Here is a 19,102-nt window from a genome sequence, read left to right as displayed (position 1 = left end):
GCCAGGTGGGGTTGCCCTGCAGGCTGGCGTCAATCACTGCCGTCTTTGCAATGAGCACAGAGTCCGCCCCTGCAGAGCCCCCCAGGTCAGAATGAGCAACGCAAGCTGTTCTAGGAGGCAGGAAAGACCTGCTGACCACCCGGCCTGCTCACCCACTTCCCCACACCCCTTCTCCTTTTGCCTCCTTTCCTGACATGGGTGTCATTTCAGGGTTGACATGAAACCCACACAGTCCATCCCTTACTGCCCTCTAGGTGCTGTCCCCAATCAGAGAAATGATCAACCAAGCAACTGTTTTTGGAGACGCAGTAGATTCGTTTAATGTGTTTATCTCAAGATGCAAATGATCCCTTGAGTTTGGGGAGAGAAATGGAAGGAACTGGACACGTAGTGGGGTGGCAGAGAGTGCAGGGTGGAGGTACAGAGGAAGTCCGCAGCCTCTCCCCAGGAGGGCGCAGGGTGGAAAACACGCTTTTGATACTGGATACTTGCAGTGTTGGCTAGCATGAGGTGTGAGAAGCAGATGGCCACATGTCACTCTGGTTAGAGAAGTGAAATGTTTCAGCCGGAATCAGGTCTTGACCATCAGGTGTGAGAGTCCCTCCAGGCCCGGCGGTAAGGCCTGTGGTTGCGCTGGAGTCATGTGAAATTGGAGCTTGGTGCAGCATTTCTGACCCTTCTCTTCGTCCATGAATCTCACCCGTTCTCAGGAGCCCCAGCCCACTGGCTCCTCAGGAAAGGGAGCGCTGGGCTTTCTGGCCTTTGTCTGGCTTGGTTGGGTGGTCTTGTTGAGGGGTTAGGGCTCAGGTGGGCAGCTGCCTCTTTGTTCGCTGTCCTCTAGCCCCTGTGTTTCAGGAAGCATGCTAAATAATCTGGTGGGGTTGCCTTACTGCTTCCATCATCCTCCAGCCACTCTTCTTTCATCTCAGCTGGGGGCCCAAAGCATTATTTAAAGAATGAGCATGCAGCACGCAACCCACAGGAGGGCCTCATTTGGGCCTTCTCATCAGAGCAGGGTGTCCACAGGTGCTTTCAGGACTCAGGGCCTCTGCACACCATCCCGTGTGTTAGCAATACTTTATGATTTTGTAGCCATACATGACTGGTTATTGATGGTGCACTGAAAAATCAGGACTGAGTCCCACCTTCTCTTCATGACCATCTAAACATCTTTAAAAGTGTGTCAAGTTGTATTCCTTTTTTAATTAATATACAATTGAGACACTAATTTTAGTCAGTTAAATTTTGTTCCTCCAATAGAGTCACCAGTAAAGAGGCTGACATCATCATTTTTCCTGAGAAGGTGCAGGTGCCGTGTGGTGGGCTCCTGCACCCTCTCTTTGAGGCTCCCCATTGCTTCCTTGGCAGCTGGTGACTAGTCTCACGTTGGCTGCCACTCTCAATGGGGACACTCAGGAGGAAAGGCTGTTTATGGCGGTCTACTTTTTACTCACCATAACGAGTGGATGAATGAATGAATGAATGAATACTAAGTGAACAAATGGATGCAGGAATTCTGCTTTATGATCTGCACAATGAAACATTTAAATAGGACTTGGCTGTTGCTTCTGTGCTGGGGATTCAGCAAAACCTGCTGCTAGACAGTCATCTTTATGTCTGAAAACTGGAAAGGATCTGAGGCTGTTACATTATTATTGCAAGAATTGAAGGCAGAAATCCAGGAATGTGTTTTTCCCTGGTTGGTCAGATGTTTCCCGATGGTGAGGACACAGCAGCCCAATTTCTCTCTCCCTTGGTCCCCGGAGAAGCTGCTGTGAGTAGCCGGTGGGTCTCGGTTCCTTCCATTCCCAATATCCCCTGGGTTTGGACCAGAACATTTACAAGGAAATGTGAAGTCAACTCCAGTAATCTCTGTGTGCTTTGTGTTGTTTTGATAAAAGATGTGTAGCATAAGACTTTTGTTTGCAAAGAACTTACAAGAGAAGAGACCTTAGCTGCCTGCTGAGCAGCCTTCCGGCAGTCACTGGGGTCACCTTGCCACCACTGAACAACCAAAATGCTGCCCAATAGGACACAGCACTTTACTTGCTGCTTTTTGAAAAATAATGGAAAAATAAGCTGAGCGTTCTTTCAGCCTTGATCTCCATTGGATTCCTCTCCGGGGAATTTAACTAGACAGCTGCAACACTGTGTGGACTTCGGTTTCCAAACAGAGAAAATCCTGGTCAATTTAGACATGTCAACCTGGATTTATACTTTTAATGGGAAAAACATTCTCTGCAGGAAGATGACATTTGCCTCCTATTCTGAGAAAATGACTGATTTTGCATGATCATACTCCTATACTGTTGCTCAATGATAGCTGAAATAAATCAGCGAAAGTGACATTGGCTGTTTGCAATGATTAAACATTAGATTTCTGGAAAACATCCTTTGGTCATTTATATTCAGGATATTTCAGACATCTCTGATACTCCTTTTTTTCCTAAGCCCTGATAGAGCTAATAGTACTTACTATGATATAGTTACGTTCATACAAACCTCACTCAATACTAACAGTGTGTCTTTTAAGCATCAAAGTCATCACCTGTTGTAGTTATTCCATCCATTTCTGCATATTCTTGAAGTTGTGTGGCTGTTTTTTCTGTGTTTATGTCTTTTGGAGGGATAGGGCTGTTTCAGTGTTGCTGTTGAATGGTCTAGAAGACTGGCTGGTCCAGGCTGGTCCAAACCTGAGACAGGAAAGAGCTCCTAACATTAGAAACAACTGGGACTGCTTTCAATGAGATGCCAACACATAGTTGATGCTATGATTTTAAATATGCCTGGAAGAAAAAGAAAAATAGGCCCCATTTAAGTGGAAGCATTTAAAAGTAGACCTCAGACCACCGGAAGGACTTTCAGAAAAACAAGTGGTATCCGCAGGTGCAGGGAAAGACCTCTTAGTCTGAGAGTGGGTATTACGGAATGCGTGGGCTGACCACAGAGAGAGGCCAGAGCCTGATCGGCATTCAGGAGGTCATATGTGGGTCACTTTTCCTGGACGCCCATTCCGTTCTATCTTGAAAAGTGATATCTTGTTCATTTGCATGCTTCCAGAATAATCCCTTTCCTGATTTTATCCCATTAAATCCTTCAAGTTCTAGGAGTGAAGAAATTTGAATTTCTTTAGAATATCACATAGATACACTGCTGCTATCTGTAATGCTGAGAAATAGAATGTCAAGGGTGAGGCAAACAGAAACCACAACTACATACTACTTCAGTGCAAACAGGACTTTGAGGGGCATGGTGGGATAATCTGACTACTAGCTTCTCTCTGGCCAAGAAAAATACAAATATCAGCAAGTACAGGAGTGCACTGTTCCCGGGTTTTAAATCACGTGCACACATGAAAACATAGCACAGCCCTGCCCAGCCTCCCTGCGGCTGCACCTTTGCCGTGGAGGGAACATTTTGTCGTGTAATGTTCTCCCGTCCCTCCAGTGGGAGCATCTGGGGCTGGTGAAGACTTGGCACTCCAGGAGCCGAGTGGACCTGGGGTCACCCAGATAAAAGCCACCAGGCAGGGCTTCAGCTCTCTGCCTTCTCCTGGAAGTTCGTGTCTGTGTTTCACTACGCAGCTGGCGGGGCAGGGCTAGGTGTTACATGGACTTTGCCTCACTCCCCATCTACCCGCCCCCTTCTGTGTCCCCTCTCGCGATGTATGATGGAGGGAGCGTGTTCCTGCTAAGGGCTCGCCTCTGCCCCTTTCCAGAGAACATGGAATCACCTTACCCAGAAGGTTTTGTCCCACGCTCCCCAGGGTGGCCGACAGCCGGGTCACACCCAGGGCCTTTGCTGCAGATGGGGTGATTCTGTGATCCTTGGTGCTCCAGAGTGCCCCTGTGGGTCAGGCTGCAGCTGCCTCCAGCTGAGACCGCATCCTTAGCTTTTCCTCCTTTCTCCACTCCCCTTCCCTTTCCTGACTCATCCCATTTCAGGCCCCGATTTCAGGGAGGCTGAGCCCATCAGCTTAGGCACCTGGAACTTTAGGTCCGTTCAGGCGGCTCTGCCTTCCAAGCCTGGCTGTTCAGGCCTCCTCTTTATTTTGTGAACACCCAGCTATCCTGTACTAATCTCTTTTCTGTTCTAAGTCAGCTAGGGTTGGTGTCTCTTGCTTGCAATCAGGAGATCTAACAGCTTTATGCCTGGATCTGCCAGGATCAGATCAGAAGAGGGAAGCTGCATCATACTTTGAACATGAAAAGTTTAATATAGAGAATTACTAATAGGCATTGGAGTAGAGAAGGCTTAGCTAGTAAGTAGAGTGCACAGAAGAATACAGGAATAGCAGAGAAAAGGAGCACATTAAAAAGAAATAGATACCTAAGGAGGGATCGTGGCCATGGCTCAATGGATGGCAGAGGGGTTGCTGCAGCACCCATGAAACTTGCCAGAAATCTGCCCTCCAAGCTGCCAGAGAGATCTGCTCACAGGAAGGTGTCTCACTGGGGAATTACTCCACTGAAACATCACCCGAGGAAGGTGCTGGTGGAAGCTGCTGGCTGCCAAGCATAACCACTGCTGTGTAACAGAGGAGCCAGGTGCTGGGGGGGATGCTTGCACTGCAGGAGCTGGGCACTGGGGAAACTGCTGCAGGAGCCTGCGGCTGGAGGAGCCACCCGCACTGCAGGAGCAGAGCATTGCAGAAACTCTGTGCACTGTAGGAGCCTGGAGCTGGAAAGGCCCTATGAACTGCAGGAACTGGGCACTGGGGAACTGTATGGGTGGCAGCGGTCTGGCTGCAGGTGTCTGCTCAGACAACACTGCAGAAACAAGAAGGAAACTTTTGGCAATGTTTCTTCAGCATCCTCTGCTGACAAAGCTTACTGCCAGTTAGCAAAGGAGATATATTTGTAGGGCCCAGATCCATTTTCACAAAACAGTCAATGAAGGGTGAATTCAGAGCTGAGAGGCATGGATTGATACTTGGAAAAATGCCTCATTTCCTTACATGTTGCACTGGCAGGGCCTCTTAGCTAGTCATGGATATGACAGGGAGTCTGTGATAAACATGCAGTGCAGTTGCAAAGAGAAAGACTGAAGAGGGTGAGTTGTATCTTCTTCAAAAATGAAAGTGAAAAACATTTACCTGGGAACTGTAGTTAGGGCATTTTGTTTAATCAGTGCTCCATAATCTCTTACTCTCCCAGTCTCCCTGAACCTTCTGAGAGAGATGATACCTCCTGTTCTGGGTACCACATGCCACTGTTTCCCAGCAAGCACACCACTCAGGCATCATTGCAGGAACTGCTAATTTTAAGTAGGACTTTGTTTCCCCACCTTGCAAATGGGACCCTAAATCCCAAGGGAGAGAAATAACTAAGAGAAGGCATGTTTACGCTGGGTCAAATCATTTTGCCCTTGTTCTTGTTTTGTCAGCTTGCAGTTCTGTGCCACAAGGCAGCTGCATGGGTGCAGTGTGCCCTTGAGACATGGGTCTGCTCACAGAACCCTCGAGCTGCTCAGTGCTTCTTCACAATGAGTAATACTTCCAGGGTTTTATATTTGTGAATTTTCTAAGGTCAAGTATAAATTTGGGATTAGACACTTGTTCTAGACATTCATGGCATAGTGGAGGGAGCACTGGACATAGAGGCAGGCTACATCCCTCTAGGCACCTGGGCCACCCTGAAAGCCTCTCTGTGTCTCCTGTCTCAATTGCTGTGGGCCCACAATGAATGAGTTACATGAAAAAGTTCTAAAATGTTGTGCACTTCTACAGTTCTACTGTGTATCAGGTAACCGTATACTGTCAGAGAGACTCGCGCAGGAATCAAAACTGTGCATACACATCCATCTCCTCTCTTTCACTGTGTGCATATAAGGGTCTGAGTGTGTTTATGTGTAAATATGAAAGGGAAAGGCTAGCAGAGTATAAACTAAAATGTTAACTGCCGTTATTATAAGAAACAGGATTATTATTTAAACTATGATTTAAATTTCCACCTGTATACTTTACTGGATCTTCCAAATGTTACACAATCTGGAATCATCACTAGTATTATCAGGAAAAGTAGAACTTATTTAGAAGTAATATTCAGCTCATCTGTTTTCAGAGTATAAATACCCATGTTGAAACACGTGCAAAAATCAGATGCCTTGGTCGTTAATATCCACTGGAGAAATGGGCACAGAGAGCTTGCAGTAGTGCCTGTGGATCTTGCAACAGTACATTGTGGAACAGTGCTTTTTCCAAATACCATTCTGTCTCTGCTCATGCTGGTAATTCTATCGTTTCCATTGGAAGACAATGCAAGCTTCCCTTCCCAGAAGAGGCAGGAAGAGAAGTGAATTAGAGAGAGGAAGGAGAGAATTGTGTGTTGTGAAAAAAACAGAAAACCAAGGAAGTAGAAGATGGCTATCCAATGCTCCTGGAGGGGAGTCCTTTCCGACGTGAGGAGAGGGCAGGTGCCCAGATTCCACTTATGTCATCTTGTCTGCAAAACAAAACCTTTTGCAACAGCCTGAATGCAGTTTGGACCTTTCTCTGTATCTTCAGTGCCATAAACATAGAGACAGATAATCAAATAGGGATATTGCTTCCCATTGGTAGGATGTGCATTTGGTGTGACCCAGGAACTGTTCTGGAACATTATCAAGAGGTTATGACCATATGCCAAGTTGAAAATGTCTGTTTTCATCATTCAGAGGGACTGTGACCACATAGAACATTCCATTACGCCAGGCTTCCGTCCTCTGTTCAATCCGACTGCACTCCACGTATGAGTGAAACTCATTGAAAAATTTTGTGAATATAAGTTTCACATCAGTAAAATTTCTTCTCTTGCACCCCTAAGAATGGAATTATGCTTGTCACCAACATTTGGAAGAATATTTGGTCAGTTCATATTTTTGCCCTTTTTTGCTTTAGAGATTGAAGTAGAGGATTTGATGAAATGTTAAGGTTTATGACAATTTGTATAAATGAAAAACCTGGAATGTATTTCTTCTTGGCCCTGAGCAAGCTGTGACCCTAAAGGCATTTGGGAAGCCAGAAATAGAGTGCACTGGTAGGGTGATTTATTTAGAAAATAGGAATCTTGGAAATAAATCACTAAAGTAAGTGTTTCAGTGATGGATGGTCACATCTTATTCTGAATTTAGAAAATGAGAACTACCCAATTCACTCCTTTGTGTTCAAAGGTAGCCCCTCAGAGCCTCCCTGTGGCTGGCTGAACCCAGCTCCGCTTTGCAGGTGCAGACGGGACTGCGAGGTCCTCTCCAGCCTAAGGACCTCCTGAAGCGCTGGGAGAACCTGCTTGGTGGCTGCTTTCTAATGCCCTGTTCATCTGAATAACTAGGAGGAAGTCTGAGCTTGCAATCAGTGTCTGTGTTGTTTTTCAAAATCTGGGCTCCCTCGTATCCTAGGCAACCATTTAGAGGAGAGAGAATGCAAAGTGGGAGGCGTCCTGTGTGTTTAAGTCACAACCCCTGCTCCCTGGGTAGTAGCTGTGTTGATATTGTCATTTTGACCCTTTGGGGCCAAAGCTGCTAGGAGCCAGTGGTGTTTGGTGGCATTGTGTTGCATGTAGAGGCCAAGGAGGGGGCATTTCTACCCTTTTGCCACCCTACCCCCTTCTCCTCTCTTCCCTCTGAGTCCAGTCACCTCGGACAGCGCTGATTCGATGTGAGGCTAGAGGAAGGCCTGTGCTAATTGCACACTAGCTGACATACCTGCCCCACACCTGCTTTGTTGCTTTTGCTGGTAAATGCAGCAACGACACAGCAAACCTGAGTGCTCCCATTAGGGAAGCTGGTGCACCTGTCCTGATAGAGCTCTCCAGCTTGACGGATGTCTGCCTTTCACTACCGTGTCCATAGATGTGATTGCTTTTCCTGACTGGGGCAGTCTGCACACTGTGGGAAGGCCAGCGCAGGTGCAGCAAAAGCACCTGGCGGCTCTCTCTGGCTGTAGTACGGTGAGGCTGGGGTTTTCTCCCTCAGCGATAAAGCAATATCAACTGGAGATATGCTGAAGACCTATTTTCTAGAGATGTCAAAATTGTAATGTTTGCAGTCAGATATGGATATTTACTCTGAATTTGGGTTGTTAAGGTATTACCTTCTTAAAGTGTATCTTAAGCTTGAACATTGTATTCAAGCGTACTAAGACGGCTTTTCTGGTGAGCAGTTATTACTTGATTAGTTGATTACTTTCCTCTTTCACAGTTGTGGGGATAAGAAAAAACAGTCTCCACAGCTCCTCTCAGGCTGGAAGATAGATCAGGTCATTTCCTACTAAATCAGGACGGTATTTAAGCCATAAGCAAAGCTGCACAAAGAGCTCACCTGATTGGTTAGCTATTGCAGTTCCTACAGCCTTGATTTTCTCATCCCGCCCTTAAAAGTAAGAGCCTTTCGCAGTACCCCACCTCCAGTCATGCTTTCGTGATGACAGCTTCCTTCTGCTTCTGAAGGTCCTGAAGGCTGCCTGCTCTCCTTGTGAGTCTTCTCATGGTCTGAAAACTCAAGCCTGCAAGGAAATACATTATTTATTTTTTCATATTACGAATGGAATTTCTCTCTGTGTCCCCAGTCCACTCGGTAACATTGTGAGGTAGATCAACTTTGTCTTCAGCATCCTACCTCCTTTTCCATGGACACCCTTCTTTTTCTTCATTCCTTCATTTCCTTTTCTTCATTCCTTCATTTCCTTTTTCCTTCATTCCTAACCACCCAGGTATTCATCTTAGTCCAAGATTCTAGAGGACACTCAAAATAGCTTCAGATACCACCTCTCTCAGGACATTTCATCTCACTTCATATCAGCCTGTAGGATTCATTTTATTAGGGTATGCTAATTATTGTGACAGATAGACTCCAGAGGGTACAATGACTCAAATGACACCAGTCCATTTCTTGCGCAAGTGACTTACTGCGGAAGGAACAGGTCGGGGGCAGTGCGTCTCCAAGCTGGCCTGAGGGAGAAGGCTGACAAGGACTTTGCCTTCCTCAGCCCCTGGCTCCCAAGGTGCCCCAGGATTGTTTCCATGCCACCCACCACGAGGAAGAAGGGGCGTTTGCCAGAGGCACTGTGGGCCAGGCTCAGAAGTGCCACACTTCTCTCTGCCTGTGGACTCACTCAACTGCAAGACAGCCCAGAAAGTTAATTCCCAGGAGAAATGGTTCCCTGTGGAGTGGAAAATGTGGAATTCTGGGATATGGCTGGCCATCCCTGCCACAGCCCACTGTTCTGGCCAGCAGATAGTCAGACTGACCCTATTTTCCAAATGTAGGCCAAGTACATTTACTACCAAACTAGCAACAAACAAACAACAAACAAACAAACAAAAACAAGTTCCTGTCCAGTGCTGCATCCAGCCCAGGGTCCCGGATACCTGAGCAGTCTGTTGAGTGTGGGGTGACTTGATGTGTCCAGGGATTGAGGACTCCCAGCACACCCATCCAAAGCATGATAGGGAAGCAGAGGCAGAATCCTCCCTAGAACCTCCCTTCTGGAAAGGGAATAGAGGAGTTCACACAGCCTTCAGGAATGCAGCCTCATGAGATCCTGCCTGGCAGATGTCCTGCAGCATGTCTGCCTGGAAGAGGAGGGGACCCCTGGTGCTGGCTGTACTTCTGCAAGGTCTTTCTTGTCCATGGTCCTCCAGGACCTCCAGTGAGGTGTGTCAGCAGCATGCCTCAGGGGTGCCACCCCATGTGCCATTTGCTTCTGCTTCATAGTGGCTGTGTCCAAGGCAGATGAAACAAGAAGCTTGGCTTAAAGATGACATCTTCACCTGGTCATTAATGAAGTGCTGCCACCAGCTGTGACTGGGAATTCTCAACAGGCTTTTGTAGCTTAAAGTCCTTTATAATTCTGCCTGCTATCATATAGCTCCAGATGCACATTCCTGGATTCCCTTTTCTTCTACTGTTTATTTCTGCTTTTGCACAAATCCATGTTTGACTGAGCTCACCTTGTGAACTAGTTAGCTATTGCTATTTAATAATGTCTCCACAAGCTCAGTGGCTAAGATAACACACATGGATTAGCTCACATATTCCAAGGGACAAGAGTCCAAGCTTGACTTGGCTGGGCCTTCTGCAAGGTGGAGATCGGGCTGTCCGCCCCGGCTGGGTTTCCATCTGAAGGCTCAACTGAGGAAGGATCACTGCCAAGCCCTCGTGGTGGTTGTTCACATGGATTTCCTCACATCAACAGATGGCCTTTGTTTCTGTATTAGTTTGTTTTCATGCTGCTTATAAAGACTGGGCAATTTACAAAAGAAAGAGGTTTAATTGGACTTACAGTTCCACGTGGCTGGGGAAGCCTCACAATCATGGTGGAAGGCAGGGAGGAGCAAGTCCCATCTTACATGGATGGCAGCAGGCAAAGAGAGAATGAGGAAGACACAAAAGGGGGAACCCTAATAAGACCATCAGATCTCTTGAGACTTAATTTACTACCAGGAGAACAGTATTGAGGAAACTGCCCCCATGGTTCAATTATCTGCCACTGGGTCCCTCCCACAACACGGGGGAATTATGGGAGTACAATTCATGATGAGATTTGGGTGAGGACACAGAGCCAAACCATATCAGTTTCTTACTGAGTGTTGACCAGAGACTACCACGTGGGCTTTTCTGACAAGGCTGTGTTTCATCAGAGCCAGCAAGAGAGAGAGTGTTCCAGCAAGGTGGATATCACAGTCATAATCACAGGAGTGACATGTGACCACTTCCTTCTGTGCTGCTGGCTAGAAGCATGTCTCACACGCTGCCCACGCTCAGTGCAAGGGACAAGAGTCCAAGCTTGGCTTGGCTGGGCCCTGTGCAAGCCAAGCTTGGACTCTTGTCCCTTCCTCAGAGGATGGGACTGCCCAAGGCTTGAGTACCAGGAGGTGGCTCTAATTTCAGCCCATCCTGGAACCTTTATCAAGAACCTACTCTGTGTGAATATATTCCATAGCATTTACTTTTTTTTTTTTACAAGACTGAAGCAACTATTATTATCCTTACCTCGCAAATAATAAAATTGAAGTTGAGATCCATTAGTGTCTGACACTAACTGGTGGAGCAGGTGTTCAAATGTAGGATTTAGTGTAACACATCAGGAGTGTGTGTGTAGGCAGTGAATGGATGGCACAGGTGGAAAGCGAATCGAAGGAAGTGAAGCTGAAAAGAAATGTTGGGGTTGATTTTTAAAGAGTTGGACATTACATGGAGGCTTTATTCCAAAGTTCCTGGAGGAGCCACTGTGTTTGAATGATGAGAACATGTACTCATCTTCATCAGTTTTAAGTAATAGTTGTGGTCAGACTTAACAGCTTACATTCAAAGGTGAGGTTGAAGGACATTTTTATTGATACTAATATATGAATAAAAACCAATCAACTTCAAGTAAAATGTGAACACGATTTTCAAAAACAATTTTTTAGAATTTCACTTAGCTATTGGTGATTTTTTTCTCATTTGTTTAGAGTAATATAACTGGCTATTAATAATTCTTACGATGAGGTGAAAATTATTTAACTGAAAAGCTTCCCTCTTTTATTGAGCAAAACATCTCATGGTATTTAGTGGAATAGGTTTATGTTAATTTTAAGACATATTGAAGCTTTTTAAACAAAGACATTTTATTTGCAAATGGTTACGTGTGGAGGCTTTACATTGGTTGAGCTATGCTATGGTTTCTCGAGAAGGGAAATGGAATCTTGTTTTTTTTTTTGGCATCCTAGCATCAGGGATGGTGCCTACCACATTGCAGGAGCTCAGTGCTGGACTATGCAATGAATAAGTTATAAAATTTATCCTCAATCTAGTGCAAAAATGAAGGCAAACCCTAGAGCTGAAGGCTTTGTACATTCGGCAGAGAACTCTTTCCATATTGTTTATATAAGAAATTCATTCTGCCCTCTGAATAATTCATGGAACCTGAAAGAGTCAAACAATCCAAAACCCAGAAAGCAAGCTAGAGGAGATGTTCAAAGTCGTATCATTTAGACCATTAAAAGAAATCCATGTCATAAGGCAATATGAGCCTTGCACTTCAGAGGATGTATAAGTCATTTTGTTGAGGAAGAGGTGGATTTTCTATGGAGGTATCAGGATGGCTCCCTGGTGGGGGTGAGACTTGTGCTTGAAGGACAAGTCCTCTGTCAGATCATGAGGAGTGTGAAGGATTCCAGTCCAGGGGAACCCAGTATAAAGGTCCTGATTTAAGGAACTGTCATCCAGATGCTATGTGTCTGTTCTACCATGTGCTGGTCCTTTCCACAGTAAGAGTCACGGAACGGAAGTGCTGCTAGTGTTCGCGTAGCATGTGAGTTTCTCTGTGTCCCTGTGCTGAGGGTTGCAGAGTCATTTTGGGGGCTTCCTCACAGTCTTGAGCTTGCAGGTGTTTGGTCCTGAGTGTTCATCTTGTAGACTGCTGCATTCTTTTCTGCCATCAGTGGTTTCAGCAAGAGCCCTGGCACCAAGAACTTTGTTTTCATTGGTTGACAGAATGGCAGAACTTGACAGGTCTAGACCTTCTCCCCAGTCCTTTGGCAGGTGGAAAGTGATGTCCCCCAAAACATCCATGCCAAATCCCTGGAAGCTGCAGCAGCTGACATGTTTATAAAAGAGCCTTTGCTGATGACATTGAGCCAACCGTCTTTTTTTTTTTTTTTTTTTTTTTTTGAGATGGAGTCTCACTCTGTTGCCCAGGCTGGAGTGCAATGGCATGATCTCGGCTCACTGCAACCTCCACCTCCTGGGTTCAAGCGATTCTCCTGCCTCAGCCTCCTGAGCATCTGGGACTATAGGCGTGCAGCACCACGCCCAGCTAATTTTTTTGTATTTTTAGTAGAGATGGGGTTTCACCATGTTGGCCAGGATGTTCTCGATCTCCTGACCTCATGATCCACCCACCTCAGCCTCCCAAAGTGTTGGGATTACAGGCGTGAGCCACCGTGCCCGGTGAGCCAACTGTCTCAAGATCATCCTGGACTTCCTGGGTGGGCCCTAATCCAATGATGAGTGTTCTTAGGAGGGAGGCAGAGAGAGGTGGACAGAAGAGAAGATAAGGCAGGGCATGGAGTGACACTGCCACAAGTCAGCAGACACCAGAGGCCATCAGAAGCCGGAAGAATGGGGAATGATTCGGCCCCAGAGCTCAGGAGGGAGCGTGGCCCTGCCAGCACTTTGATTTAGGATTTCTGGTGTCCAGAGCTGTGAGAGAAAAACATTGTGTTGCTTTTACCCACCACGTTTGTGGTATTTTGCCATGGCAGCCACAGGAAGCTAATGTATCTTCCTTATGAAAAGTGAAGACATTGGTTTCTGAGCATTCAGGTGACCTGCTCCAACCCGAGGCTGCCCTCTGATGATCCCCAATAGCCTTTGAGTTTGGATTCTGTAACGCTGCCAAAGTTTGATGCTTGACCTATCTGTCTTCCTCTGCAATTTTCCTGAACAGACCACACAGTGAGGCCAAACCATGGGCAGTCTTAGCATGATAGTGGCTGAGTGTTCGTGGAGGAGAGAGTTTCTAGGGAGCACCCTGCATGCCCAGCCTCTCTGGGTATCACTGTGTTGCAGCGCGTTTGTGGTTATGTTTCATTAGCAGAGCGGTTCCAACCGTGCTTGCCTGTCTCTGTTTCATACAGGCTTTCTTCAGATGACAATTAGGATTACCAGGTCCCCATGCACCCAGGGTTTGTGGAGCCACACACCGGCTTGTTAGGATCCTTCCAGCCAGCTGCATTTTCCAGAGCAGCTGGACTCTTACTCTCTCATTTTTTTTTCTGTTCTGTTCTATTCTGGGGTGCATTATCTTTAGAAATGCCAAGACAAATGGAAACTAATTTGCAAATGCCCCTTATGGCTTAATTGATTGCTTTCTGTGCTGACCTTTGTGGGTAAAAGGCAGCCAGCAGGAAAAGGAACATCTTCCCCAGACCCCGTGTGAGCCTTCTTCCCCATCACTCTGTCGATTTCCAGAATGTTTTGAGAAAATTGGGTAAAGATGGAAGCAACCATTTTCTGAGATGGCAAGTGATTTGCCAGGTTTTGTAATGCTCCCCTGATCTCTCTCCGCTTATTCAGCTGCAGATTACTCTGGAAATGAAAGGAAGGACTTTTTTCTCTCTTGTCCTAAACAGTATTTAAGGCTGAGTCCTATGAGGACCAAAAAGTTAGCACTAAGATTGGGCCACTGTGGAGGGCAGTTCTCAGCATCATCACAGCCCAGCAAATATCAGGGGAGCTATTGTGCACCCCAGCCATTCCTCGGCCTCCCCGCCGGGGGTTCGGGGGAGGTGTCTTCAGGTTCTGAAATATGTGCCATGTTTCTGTTTCCCTGGCGCCCTCTGTGATGCTGGCTGGACACACAGACCGGGCTTTCCTTGCGTGATGATCAGTGTTGTATGTCAGCTTCACTGGGGGCCATGGAGTGCCGGATAGTTGGTCAAATATTATTCTGGATGTGTTTGTGAGGGTGATTTTATATGAGATTAACAATTGAGTCAGTAGACTAGGCTTCCCCAATGTGAGTGGGCCTCATTTGATCTGTTGAAGGGCCGGATAGAAAAATGAAAGGCTGACTTCCTCTAAATGACACTGTCAGTCAGTCAGTCAGGTGCCAGATTTATAATTGTGTGAGCCGGTTCCTTCCAATAAATCTCTCTTTCTCGACATCCTTTTGGTTCCGTTTCTTTGGGGGACCCTAATATACCTTGTTTTGCTTTATGATTTGGGGTTTTGATCACTTACTTCTAACTTTGAAAAACCAAGTTTTTAGCTCTTCTATATGCTATGGAAAAATTTGTTTTTATGAAAGGAAAAACATGCCTTAACCACAGCATATCAGGAAATCTGTAGATGTCAGATGAAACTGCAGTAGAGAAATGGAAACATATGCCAGGCAAAGGGTACCGAGGCTATGAGAGGAGAAGCACCTCTCTGTAGATGTAACACCAGCTGTCACTGGTCACCGCCCAGGGGCTCCTCGTCTGTAAAGAGGGGACATAAGAGTGTCTTCTTGATTCCTTCGTTTTCAGGATGAAAGGAGACCATGCTTGAAGTGTCTTTCTCATGAGGACCATATTAAGGGCTCAGTAAACATTGGCTGGCCAGTAAAGTGGTCAGTGTTGGGTTGGATGCTGTCCCCCTGCAATGCATATCCTTCCTGGAACCTCAGAAATGACCTTATTTGGAAATAGGGTCATTGCAGATGTACTTACTTAAGATGAGGTCACACAGGACTAGTAGGGTGGGGCCTTAATCCATTGTAACTCCTCTTATAAGAAGAGAAGAGACAGAGAAAAACACCCAGTGGGGTAGAAGGACTCATGTCCATGGGGGCAGAGACTGGAGTGATGCATCTGTGGGCCAAGAAGTGCAAGGATTGCTGGCAACACCAGAAGCTGACAGATGGCATAGAACCGTTTCCCCCAGACCCTGCAGAGAGAGCATGGCCCAGCTGATGACTTGTTTTGGACTGTAGGCATGGTCGGGTGTGAGCAAGGCAGCAGCACCTCAGGAGACATGTCCAGTGCTCAGGGAGGCTTCATGAATATCCCTAATCAAAGAGCCAGGAGTTGCTAAAGGAGCCTGCATATGTAAAGAGTAGAGAAGCAACAAGATAGTGCCAAAAAAAGGGCAAATAATTTTGTTTTTATACAATATTGAGGAACTTTTGGAAGTCAGAATACTTTTAAAAATTAAGTATAATAGGATTTAAAGGACAACAGGAGCAGGGAGGCACACGTGTTTGCAGAACAGATGATCACTGTGATTTTCATACAGAAGCCACAAATAGAGTGAATTTAGAAGATGCCGTGTGGAGTATGTGTGTTGGGAGTGGGTGAGATTTCACTGCAGGATTGATGTAAGTCTTGGCGAGGGCTAACAATCTATCAAGCAGCTTGGATAAAAGGGACAAATGGAAGTGGAGCCGTTTCAAGAACCCCTGAGGGAGTCTGGCAGGAAGCTTGATGGTTCTCACCAGTGAGACCCAGTCTCGGGCCTTCTATTCAGGGACAGAATTAAAAAAATAATAACATTGCCATCACTTTGCTATAAAGCAAGGTAAATTGAACAGACAGTCTCCAACACTGTCCCAAAACAGCTCTGAAAACTGGATCATGTGAGCCTCAGACTTAGCATCATTAAGACCTCTAATGGCTAAGGATGAGTTAGCGGAGAATTAAATAAAAATCAGCCCGCACTTTCTCAGGTTTGCTTTTCTTTTGATTGTCTTCCTGGAAGAAAGGTATCCTCCCAACATCACTCCCAGCTCACTCAGTATGCAGAGGTGGAGCTTTTGAGGGCTGGCTCAGGCTAAGCATCATCTCTAGGGATCAGGGGAAATGCCAGCTGATCTGCCAATATCTCCAAGAAGCCAAGTCCATTTGGAAGAAAGTCATCTTCCTAGAGTAGATGCGTCCTCTCTAAGGTTGCCTCAAGGTCCCCAAACCATTTCTCTAGCAAGGGGCCATCTTGCTACAGAAATAGTCTAGAAAGTCAGGCATGGTGGCATGCACCTGTAGTCCCAGCTACTGGGAAACTGAGGCAGGAGGACCACTTGAACCCAAGAGTTCAAGGCCAGCCTGAACAACATAGCGAGAACCTCTCTCTAATAAGGAAGTAAGTAAATAATAATTAAATAAATAAATAAATAAATAAATAAATAAATAAATAAAAATTAGCTGAATATGATGGTGTGTGCCTGTAATCCCAACTACTTGGGAGACTGAGGTGGCAGGATCACTTAAGCCCAGGAATTCAAGTCTGCAGTGAGCCACTCCAGCCTGGGTGACAGAACAAGACTTCATCTCTAAAAAACCAAAAACCAGAAAACAAAACATGATTTATAGTCCTTCTGATCAAGCTGGGCATGATGGCTTGCACATGTATTCTGAGCTATTCAGGAGGCCAAGGTGGAAGGATCACTTGAGGCTGGGAGTTTGAGACCAGCCTGGGCAACATAGCGAGACCTTGTCTCTAAAAATAAAATGAAATGAAATTAAAAAGTTTTAAAAAAGAAATGTCCAGGAACACACACTGGAGAACGAGTGATAAGACACCATAAGATATTGCTTATAAGCAGTGGCCACAGTTATGGCCCTCTGTCCACATTCTTCTACAGTGTGAGTTTCCAATCTCTCCCATCCAGAGGCAAGTCTCTTTCTGGCCCTGGGACTTGCTTCCAACAAGAGGAGCTGGTGCTAGTTAGCCCTCACCAAGCCTGGGAGGCAAAAGGCCTTGTGGTTCCCAGTGACTTGCTTGGAACCCTTCTAACCACCATGGAAACCAGGCAAGCTAGCCTGCTGGTGGGGGTGGTGGTGGGGAGGGGGATAGAGACCTCTTGGAGAAGAGGCGGGCCACCCCACTCAGGTCGTCTTAGGTGGAATGCTCCCTAACGGGTGGCTGAGGGCACACAGCTGAGTGAGTTGAGCCCACTTTGGCTAAGCCTGGCCCACATCAGCAGGACCACAAGTTGACCTGGAGACTCCTGAGCAGTAATAAATGGCTGTTGCTTTAAGCCAGTGAGTGTTGGTTATAGTAAAAGCTAACAGGTATAGATGCTGCCCCCCACAAACAGGTAGCTTGCAAATTAGAAAGCTGGGGCCCAGAGGCTACAAGGATGCTAGATACATACTGATAGAACTAGGATCTTTTAATTCTCATGTTTTGCTGAGTGCTTCTCCTACTAGATTAGACTGCTTTGGGTTGGGAAACTGATGAATTATAATACATATTCTGGTAGAATTAGTAGTTTCCTTAACTATTGTACTTTTATTAAACATTCATTTGAAATTTATTAAATATTAATACATAAATTATTGAATATTATTAAATATTCACTCATTTATTCTTGAATAGAAATACATTCATTGATTGAAAAATATGTTCATTGTTTGAGGAGTTCTTGGCTGCATAGCTATGTCTTATCAATGTGTGGGTGCAGCAGAGGAGGCTGGCCCCAAATGGATGTCACAGCACGTAGTATGGATCACTGACTTACTCCATGGGCCAGGAGGGAAGGGAGCTGGAGTAAACACTGAGTGGCAGGCAGGACTGAGTCCCCTCCCATGCCACTACGATACCAACAACATGGGTTTCCCAGAGCCAGCGGCTGAGAGCCTGTGACTGAACCCAGCTGCTGTGGTCGACCCCGCTCCCCAGGAGACATACTGCAGATGCTCATGCTTTTCCCGTATGGATATGACATTGATTTTCAATAGAAAGGAGGCTCTTGGAGCTATATTTCCTGGTGTGGTAGATCCCTCCAGTGGCTGTTAACAGGTTACATTTCACTGAATTGAGTTCTAATCTTCAGTGAGAGTTCTCTTGGGGACCCAGAGAGTGCTTAAGTTAGAGTGTTTATCTGAACACATCCTGGTGAATGTTTAGTGGTGAAGCAAGGCACACAGTCACATCACATTACAAATAAAATGCCTCAATGTCATCATGAGAAGCTCTGTGGTCAAGATTCTCTTGCCTGCTTCTGGTGGAGGTAGGTTCAGACATGGCCCTGACCCTGTGGCTGTGTCCTCCCTGAGATGACGGAGAGAGTCCTGTATGCTGATCCACAGGGGCAACAAGTGTCAGGCACAAAAACACTGTGGAAAAATAAGTCACAGTGCATTTGACCTCTGACCTGAAAAGCCACCCAATTTCACATGAAGCCTCTTTCCTGCTTTTCATGAAAGGAAATGAAGTTGCAGGTATAATTGTAGAAGAAAGATTCCAGAATGCCACAAATGCATAACCTTGCATTTATGCAGGGAACGCATGAGCTTGTATGACATTCATCAGCATTCATAGCTGAATTTTAAACATAATAAGACAAAAAAAATTCTGCAGGCAAGGTTTCAGATCAGAAATGTTATGAGAGGAATCATGACAAGGGGTGCCCTGCATTAAATGGAACCTGATTAGAAGCCACTTGGGCAAGGGTTGGGTGTGCGTCCCACCCCCACAACTGAAGAAGGATGTTGTGGAGTATTCAAGATCACGATAAAATCACAGAGTCATTCCGTAGTTGCAGAACATGATTGATGTGGAAAGGATAAAGAAAGCAAACTCATTTAGTTTATGAATAGTAGGATAAGAAATGACTGCCAGGAACCACAGATGCCTTTTAAAGTCCGCTGCAATGAAAGCC

General features: G+C 45.9%; 1 protein-coding gene across 1 annotated transcript in view; it reads left to right on the top strand.

The window, feature by feature from the left end:
• Positions 1–19,102, top strand: part of GABRG3 (gamma-aminobutyric acid type A receptor subunit gamma3) — a 566,182-nt gene that overhangs the window by 93,688 nt on the left and 453,392 nt on the right. The window lies entirely within an intron of this gene.

Source organism: Pan troglodytes, chromosome 16, assembly GCF_028858775.2.
Source record: "Pan troglodytes isolate AG18354 chromosome 16, NHGRI_mPanTro3-v2.0_pri, whole genome shotgun sequence".
Taxonomy (NCBI): domain Eukaryota; kingdom Metazoa; phylum Chordata; class Mammalia; order Primates; family Hominidae; genus Pan; species Pan troglodytes.
Note: the sequence above shows the minus strand (reverse complement) of the source record. Positions and strands in the feature narration are given on the sequence as shown.